The following is an 8,226-nucleotide window of genomic DNA, read 5'->3' on the forward strand; positions in this document are numbered from 1 at the left end:
GGGTGCTGCCATATCCCCTGGCTTGAAGTAGTAATAACAAACACCAAATACATGGTTTCCATTCAGCGGCACTCCCACTATAAAAATTGTTCCAGCACCCCTGGGTGCTTGTTTTATTTCTTGGAAGTCTCCAACTATCTGACAAGTAAAGGGGGGTTATCCTGTGGTTAGAATTTTCTTCTCAAACGGCCCTGGTGACACTGCCAGGAAGGAGACAGGGGGGTGGAGGCACTGCCAAATAAATTCATATGGGAAGAAAAAGAAACTACACCCTGCTGAGTGGTAGGGATGTAAAAGGTTAAATGGTAAACCGGTAAGCATTAGGCTTACTGTTAACCGACCTTAACCGTTAACCCTGCCAGCCCTGTACCAGCTGGAGGGACCCCAGCCCTGGCTGGGCCAGCGGGACCCCAACTGCGGCATCCAGACGGAACCTTGCCCCGCCCAAACTGCACCAGGTCAGCTGGAGTGATCTTGGTTAACAATTAAGCAGTTAAACTATATAATTGTAATTGTTTAACCGGTTAACTTTTTTAACTGATATTTACATCCCTACTGAGTGGGTGGCAGGATCCAGAAGAACTCAGGTCTGTCCATCAAAACTCTTAAGGAGATTGGCGCTAAAGGAGCTAACCAGGTGAATAGGGGATGCAGCTCTCAACCTGGTTAGGCCCATATGTGGGCTGAGGTGCACCAAATGAGGAGGTCACAAGAAAAATAGTAATGCAGAAAATAAGGCAGAATTAATTTCTTTAGTCCATACAACGTTTCAGCTTTCACGCTACAGTCCCGTGCTCATAGGTGACAATATTCTTTCAGGGGTTTTTTGTTTGTTTGTTTTTAAATATCTAATTTCCAGTTTGAGAATAAGCAGAGTGGCTTTACCTTGGTTGGAAGACAATTTGTTCTGGTCCTTCAAAATTCAGGTTATTTCATTATTTTGTATGTGAAAGTAATTTTCTTAACACATACTAGTGATCATGGATAATTTCTAATCCAATCAAATGGATGTTGGATCTAGTTGGCTGGGGTGGGGAAGCAAATTTTGTACAAGTATCTTTTTTTGTTACTTAATCTGCATGTGGGACAGGAAGGTAAAAACTCCTGATTTCAAATAACTGTTCCACCAGAAACTCCCTCTGTGTCCCTCGGCAAGTCACTATGGATATGTTGCACTTTGAGCTGGATGTGTGATTCCCAGCTTGAGGAGACATCCTTTCACTAGCTCTGATCATGCTAGCATGCTAAAAAGAGCACATAGCTGCAGCAGCATGAGCAGCAGGATCTATTGCCTCAAGTACGTGCTCCTATAGCAAGTACAAGCCCCTCCCACTGCCATGGCTTCATTCTATATTTAGTGCACTAGATTAGAGCTAGTGCGGGTTTGTCTCTTTGAGCTGGGAATTACACGCTCCAGCTCAAAGTGTAGACATGCCTTCAAGCAATGTCTACACTGCACGGGTTACCGGGTGTGTGGCACCCAGGTCTGAGCACGTGGGTTAGTCTTGCCTGGATGTGAGCATTGCCACTGCAATCCCTACCCCCATTGCTTTGTCCTCACTCGTTCTAGACTTCTTTCTCAGTCAGCTGTGTCAATTGCAGGAAAACTGGTCTGTCCTTCAGGGGAATTGTGGAAAGGTATTGGAAGACTATCAATACTTGAGTATCAGAGGGGTAGCCGTGTTAGTCTGAATCTGTAAAAGGCAACAGAGGGTCCTGTGGCACCTTTAAGGCTACGTCCTCACTACGGGGGAGGGGGGTGTCGATTTAAGATACGCAAATTCAGCTACGCAAATAGCGTAGCTGAATTCGATGTATCGCAGCCGACTTACTCTGCTGTAAGGACGGTGGCAAAATCGACCTCCGCGGCTTCCCGTCGACGGCGCTTACTCCCACCTCCGTTGGTGGAGTAAGAGTGTCGATTCGGGGATCGATTGTTGCGTCCCAACGGGACGCGATAATTCGATCCCCGAGAGGTCGATTTCTACCCGCCGATTCAGGCGGGTAGTGTAGACCTAGCCTAAGACTAACAGAAGTATTGGGAGCATAAGCTTTCGTGGGTAAGAACCTCAACTTGCATCTGAAGAAGTGAGGTTCTTACCCATGAAAGCTTATGCTCCCAATACTTCTGTTAGTCTTAAAGGTGCCACAGGACCCTCTGTTGCTTTTTATCAATACTTGAGTGGTTTAGCATGCTTCCCCTCTGCAAAGTGGGCAGGTTGCAGTCCAAGTTCAAAGGGAATCTGGTCTCAAATCCATACCCCCGCCCAGATAAAGTAGTTTAGGCTTAAAGTATCTCCAAACCAGCATCAAAGGTTTTTCCTATATGGACGGTAGTGGGGGTAAGGTTAAAATCTGAGTAAAGGCCCAGGTTAACTGTGCAGCATAGACATATCCTTAGGGACATGTGTCACTGTTTGTTAGCAGAACTACCCATTTAAACTGATGGCACGATATGGCTGTTAAGCTCTCTGTGTCTCAGTTTTCCCATCTGTAAAATGGGGATGATGACTCTGATCTTCCTCCCAGGGACATTGTGAGGTTAATGAGGCAGTGTTTGTACAGAGCTAAGCAGTATCAGTGCTCTAGTTTTAACAATTTCTTTAGGCAAACCAGCAGGAAGAGATTAATAAAGTAACGCACAAGGCCATAATGCAACACCACCGGAAATGAAAGTGACTGTAAATTGTGTTAATGCATGGATAACTAATGCAGTAAAGAGAACAGAGAAGAAGATAGACAAAACATTCCTTTGCTGAAGAGTGTGAAAAGCCTGACAGCTATAGGTGTCACATACATCCTTTGTAGTGTCATAGATATATTTTACAGTGCACAAATCAAAGGAAAAGTGCAGGTCTCACCAGTGGAAAGAGACTGTTCACTGGGGAAACTCGCCCCACATTCTACATGGAGACATCACCCCTTCAGCTAAACGCAAGCCTTCTATCTCCCAGCACCATTGAATCGTGAAGTGGAAGGGGAAAAGAGAGAGAGGAGCTGGTTGTCAGTGATTAATCCATTAACACTCTTCATTAAAAATGGAAACAAGTGTCTGCTAATTACAACACACTTCCCCCTCCCTTGAAAAGTAGAGAATTAATATGACATTACACCTGTACATGTGTTTATTTCCTCAGGTTGCTGCTCGCTTACTCAGCAGCACACATACCATCTCAGGTAGCCGCTGCCATAATAAAAATGTTCATTCATTATGAAAGGCAGAGTTGTTCATATGAATTGTTACTCACTGTTGCTAGCACAGGTAGGGAAAAGGGGTCTGCTGAAAAGTGGGATATAATGGTATGAAAAAAGTCCATGTTTTGTTTGTCATAAGAACAAATGCAGACGGACTCTCCTAACACTTAGAGCTGTCTTAGAACCAGGATTCTCTTATACTGAAGATTGCAGAGGAAAACCTAAGGACTCAGTCTTTCAAACATATGCATGGTAGCTTTACTCAAGTGAGTACGTCTGTTGAGTTCAATGGGACTAGTCACATGGGTAATGTCACTCCTGTGCAAAAGCGTTTGTAGAATAGGCTCCTAGCATATGAAAATCTCCCTGTTAGTTAACCAGCAGTAAATATCCCCAGGCTACAGACCAAATCCTCAGCTGGTGTGAATTGGCATGGCTCCTCTGACTTTCCCTCAGCTAAGGATTTGGCCCCAGAAGCTTTCTTTATTCACTGCCTAGAATAGCAGCCACATATTTAACAAGGCTTGTTGGTGTTTAATTTAATGCAGGGTTAATCTGTGGAGTGGCCAAATTCTGGCAAGTGCTGTGCACATGTATAAGCCTGCAAAACTGCAGCCAAAGTGAAAGTACAGGGTGAAAATGGACCTCCTGTTTTCTGCCTTCTGCCAGAACATATGGAATGACCCTTCTGCAGGTCTTCTGTGGTTTACCACAAAAAGGAATGTCACAGGGGATGGTTCACCTTTTGTCCACATATCCACATATGGTGACCTTTAGCAAGTACAGGTATTGCGCCCCCTGCTCCCCCCCACCCCCGAGTTGCACACTGCCCTTCCTCTCACCAATAACTCCTAATACCAGGAATAGAGTATGCACAAGGCAGGGGAGTTGATATGGTGGCTTCAGCCAGGATGAAGATGCATGTCAGTGCTGCTTTTGCAATACATTAGTGCTGCTGCTTAGAGCAGAGGCCAGTCACATCTGTTCCCAGACGCCAGCTAGAATCTGGCCTGCAATTCAAACAAATGTATTATGATAGTTTTCAGTGCTGGCTGGAATTATTCTGTCTAAGGTATGTTGACTATTCAAAGTGTTTTCAGATGACACACAATATTTACTAATGGGTAGATGGACGAGATTAAAGAGGCTACACAACATCTGCAAAGAAATCTTTAAAATTTAAACAGAGTTAAGGTAGGGCTGGAGCATGTCACTGATCTATCAGCAAACCTCTGTATTGAGTTCACCACAGGCTTCTATTTAAAACGTGATGGCACAATATGGCCTTTAACTACAATGTACTGCAGTATAGGTTCCCTTTCTCCCCTTTTAAAAGTGAATTTGCTGCTAATTAAATTCACAGTGTTGGAAGATGATGACCTCTGTTTAGCCAGCGTAAATTTTCCCACAGCACTCCATCAATGTGCTTTGACCCTGCATGTGCCAGGGATGAAAGGATATCTGATCATACATTCCCCTTTCAGTTGTGGGCTGTTCTGCTGAAATGACCAGAGAAGGGGCTAATTGTGGTGGCGGTTTTTGCACTGTGGGTGCTTGCTTATTAAGAGCCAAACTGAATCCTATCAAACTCATTTCATAGATAGGTCACCAAAGAGCCATCACATCTTAATTAGCTCTGATCAGATTCTAATTCCCATCACCAATTCTCTGAAATTCCCCAAATGTGTTTACATGACAGTAATAAAACAGCCCTCCCACGATTTCAAACCAACCCCAAACAATTATCTTTGGAATGGCATTTTAATACCGTCAATCTTAGTTTTTAACTGGGTAAATGGCTCCCTAATGAAGACATACTAGAGATGGCTTCATTGTTCTCAGTGGCAATAATAAGGAAATGTCCTCCCTAATTCTGAGCTTGTCCACGGTGATTCAGTATTATGGCATCACATACATTTAAAACCAGATGCAGTCAGGCTACACTATTGCCCAAGGGCTGCCAGAATTTTTGAATGATTTTCATGTGAGTTGAGGCATCTGTTATTATAGTATAAACAATGTAAGTGTTCTTTCCTTTAAAATAATGCAAATGTTAAAATCCTAGGCTATATTAATTCAGTTTAGGAGACCACACACCAAATCCCTGGCCCTCTTCCAGTGATGGTGCCATAGCACAGCCATAGGGAGAGAGACTGGTAAAGTAGGTTAATAAGCCCAAATCAAAACCCCGGATCTAAACCACCATGAACTTCATAGGTAGCTGGATCCAGATTCAGACCAAAGTTAGCAAATGGGCCCTATCTTTATACTGGGTCAAACCAATATCCTGGATCTGAACCGCTCCCCCAGGCTTTAGCTGTTAAAAATCTAGAGCTCATTTCTATTTCCTTTGAATTTGCTTCATTGGCCAGGAAGATGATATCTATGCCGCTGTCTGGTTTGCTAACAGGGCACTGCTACATTGTGCTTCCCGGCTGCATAGCTGTCACAATGGCAGCTGCAGAGAGAGAAATTTGCTCTGAGAGCTCACTTAGGGCATGTCTACACTACAAAGTGAAGTCAACTTAATATAAGTTGACATCCAGCCTCCGCATTAATTAAGTCACTCATGCATGTCCACACCACACTCATTGTGTTGGTGGAGTGCGTCCTCACTAGCAGCACTTGCATCAATGGGTAGAGCAGTGCACCGCTGGTGATTTTTGGATGGGCTTGCAATGCCTCATGGGACCAAAACATTGTTGCAAGGGGGAATGGGAACCTGGCTTTGACCTCCCATGACGCAGTTTCCTCCCACCCTGCCCTGAAATCAACAGCAAACCACTCATGTTTTTTCGCTCCTTTTTTCAAAAGCCTGGCTTAGCCGCGCATACTCCATAGCCCGAGAAGCATGAACCCCGCTCCGCTGTGCACTCTTGTTGTGAACATTACAAACACCGCACACCTTATCCTGCAGTATTTCCAGGGCTGAGACAGGAGCTGCCACACAGGACATAGCAATGTCCTTCAAACATGGCTGGCGGGTGGAGGCTAGCCCCCAGCTCTGCCCTCCTGGGCTGGAGCCCTGACGCTCCCCCCACAGCCGGAGCCCCGAGACCCCCTACTCTCCCCCCTGTGGATGGAGCAACGAGCCCCCCCACACACACCCGGAGAAGCCCTGCGCACCATCCCCCTCGGCCCGAACGCCCCCCCCAAGCAGGAGGAGCCCCATTCCCCCCACTGCCGGAAGGAGCCTCTGGGCCAGCTGCAGCCACGTCTCCCCGCCCCATGCCATCCGGGGAAACTGCAGTGTGACAACATCTCTTCCCAGAGAAGAACCTGAGCTTTTGCTATGCCCCATGCAGGTTCTGGGGCGGCTGAGGAGGCCGTATCTGCTATTTAGCTTCCTGGGTTCATCAGGAGTCCAGGGAGATTACTGATGAACCTGGGCAGCTGAATAGCACATACCGCCTCCTCATCTGCCCCAGAACCTGCCTGGGGCATAATAAAGCAAAAACTCCCCCCGACAAACCCGCAAGGGGGCACCCAGCAGCAGCGCCAGGGGAGGTAGAGCCTTCCCTGGCCTATTATATCCACTGCCCATGCAGTCAAGCAGCCCTGCTGAAAGCCATAGAATGAAAATTCCTGGTTGCTGCTGGCAGTCACACAGCAGCTGAACACGGTTGAGCACCGTTTCTGGTCCCGGAAAACAAACACTGGTGGGATCACATCGTTATGCAGTTATGGGATGACTAGCAGAGGCTGCAGAGCTTTTGAATGCAGAAGGCCTCTTTCCGGGAACCTTGTGCAGAATTTTCCCCAGCCCTGAATGAGACCTGCTTTGACAGTGGAGGAGCAAATTGCAATCACTCTGTGGAAGCTTGTACTGTCAGACTGCTACTGGTCTGTGGGGGATCAATTCAGAGTTGATAAATCCACCTTGGGAGCTGTTGTGATCCAGGTGTGCAGGGCCATTAATTGACTTCTGCTAAGAAAGGTAGTGACTCTGGGCAACGTGCAGGACATAGTGGATGGTTTTGCCGGGATGGGGTTCCCTAACTGTGGTGGTGCGATAGATAGGGATATGCATGCCCTCTTGGCACCAGATCACCTTGCCAAAGAGTACATAAACCAAAAGGGATACTTTTCAATGGTGTCGCAAGCGCTGGTGGATCACAGGGGATGTTTCACTGACATCAGTGTGGGATGGTCAGGAAGGGTGCATGACCCCACGCATCTTTAGGAACACAGGTCTGTTCAGAATGCTGCAATCAGGGACTTTTTCTCCAGATTGCAAAATAACCATTGATGATGTTGAAATGCCAATAGTGATCCTGGGACACCCAGCCTATCCCTTGCTCCCATGGCTCATGTAGCTGTACACTGGCCACTTGGACAGCAGTAAAGAGCGGTTCAACAATAGGCTGAGCAATTGCAGAATGGGGGTGGAATGTGCCTTTGAACATTTAAAGGGTTGCTGGCACAGTTTGCTTACTAGGTTAGATCTCAAGCAATATCCCCATTGTTATCGCTGCCTGCTGTGCGCTCCATAATATCTGGAAGGCAAAGGGAGAGAAGTTTCCACAGGGGTGGAGCTTGGCGGCGCATAGACTGGCAGCTAATTTTGAGCAGCCAGATACCAGGGCAATAAGAAGAGCCCACAAGGAGCTCTGCATCTCCAGGAGGCTTTGAAAACCCTTTTCAGCAATGAGCCGCAGTAATGTGCACTACTTATCTGTTTTGTGCCTTCCCATATCATCCCCTCCATTGCATCAGTTTCCCTGTATCTCCCCTTCACCCTCCAAACCTCCATGCCTGGAATAAAGAGTGTTTAATTCTTGCAAAGTTGATGTTTACTGTACAAACATAAAGAAACTAAAGAACAGGAAAATAATTTAACCTTGGGCAAATGGTGTGATAAAACTGGGAGAGGAGAAACCAAGTCAGACTGTCTGTGGAAGCACAGAAGTCTTGTCCATCAAAGGTCTTCAAATCGCCATCTTTTGTTCTTAGTACCCTCCCCTGGTGTTGAGTGAAAGGGTTACTGCACCTTCCCTCCCTCCTCCTGGAACATTTGGGGGAGGGGGATTA

The sequence above is a fragment of the Terrapene carolina genome, unplaced genomic scaffold (assembly GCF_002925995.2).
Source record: "Terrapene carolina triunguis isolate 2854851 unplaced genomic scaffold, T_m_triunguis-2.0 Scaffold148, whole genome shotgun sequence".
In the NCBI taxonomy this organism is placed as follows: Eukaryota; Metazoa; Chordata; order Testudines; family Emydidae; genus Terrapene; species Terrapene triunguis.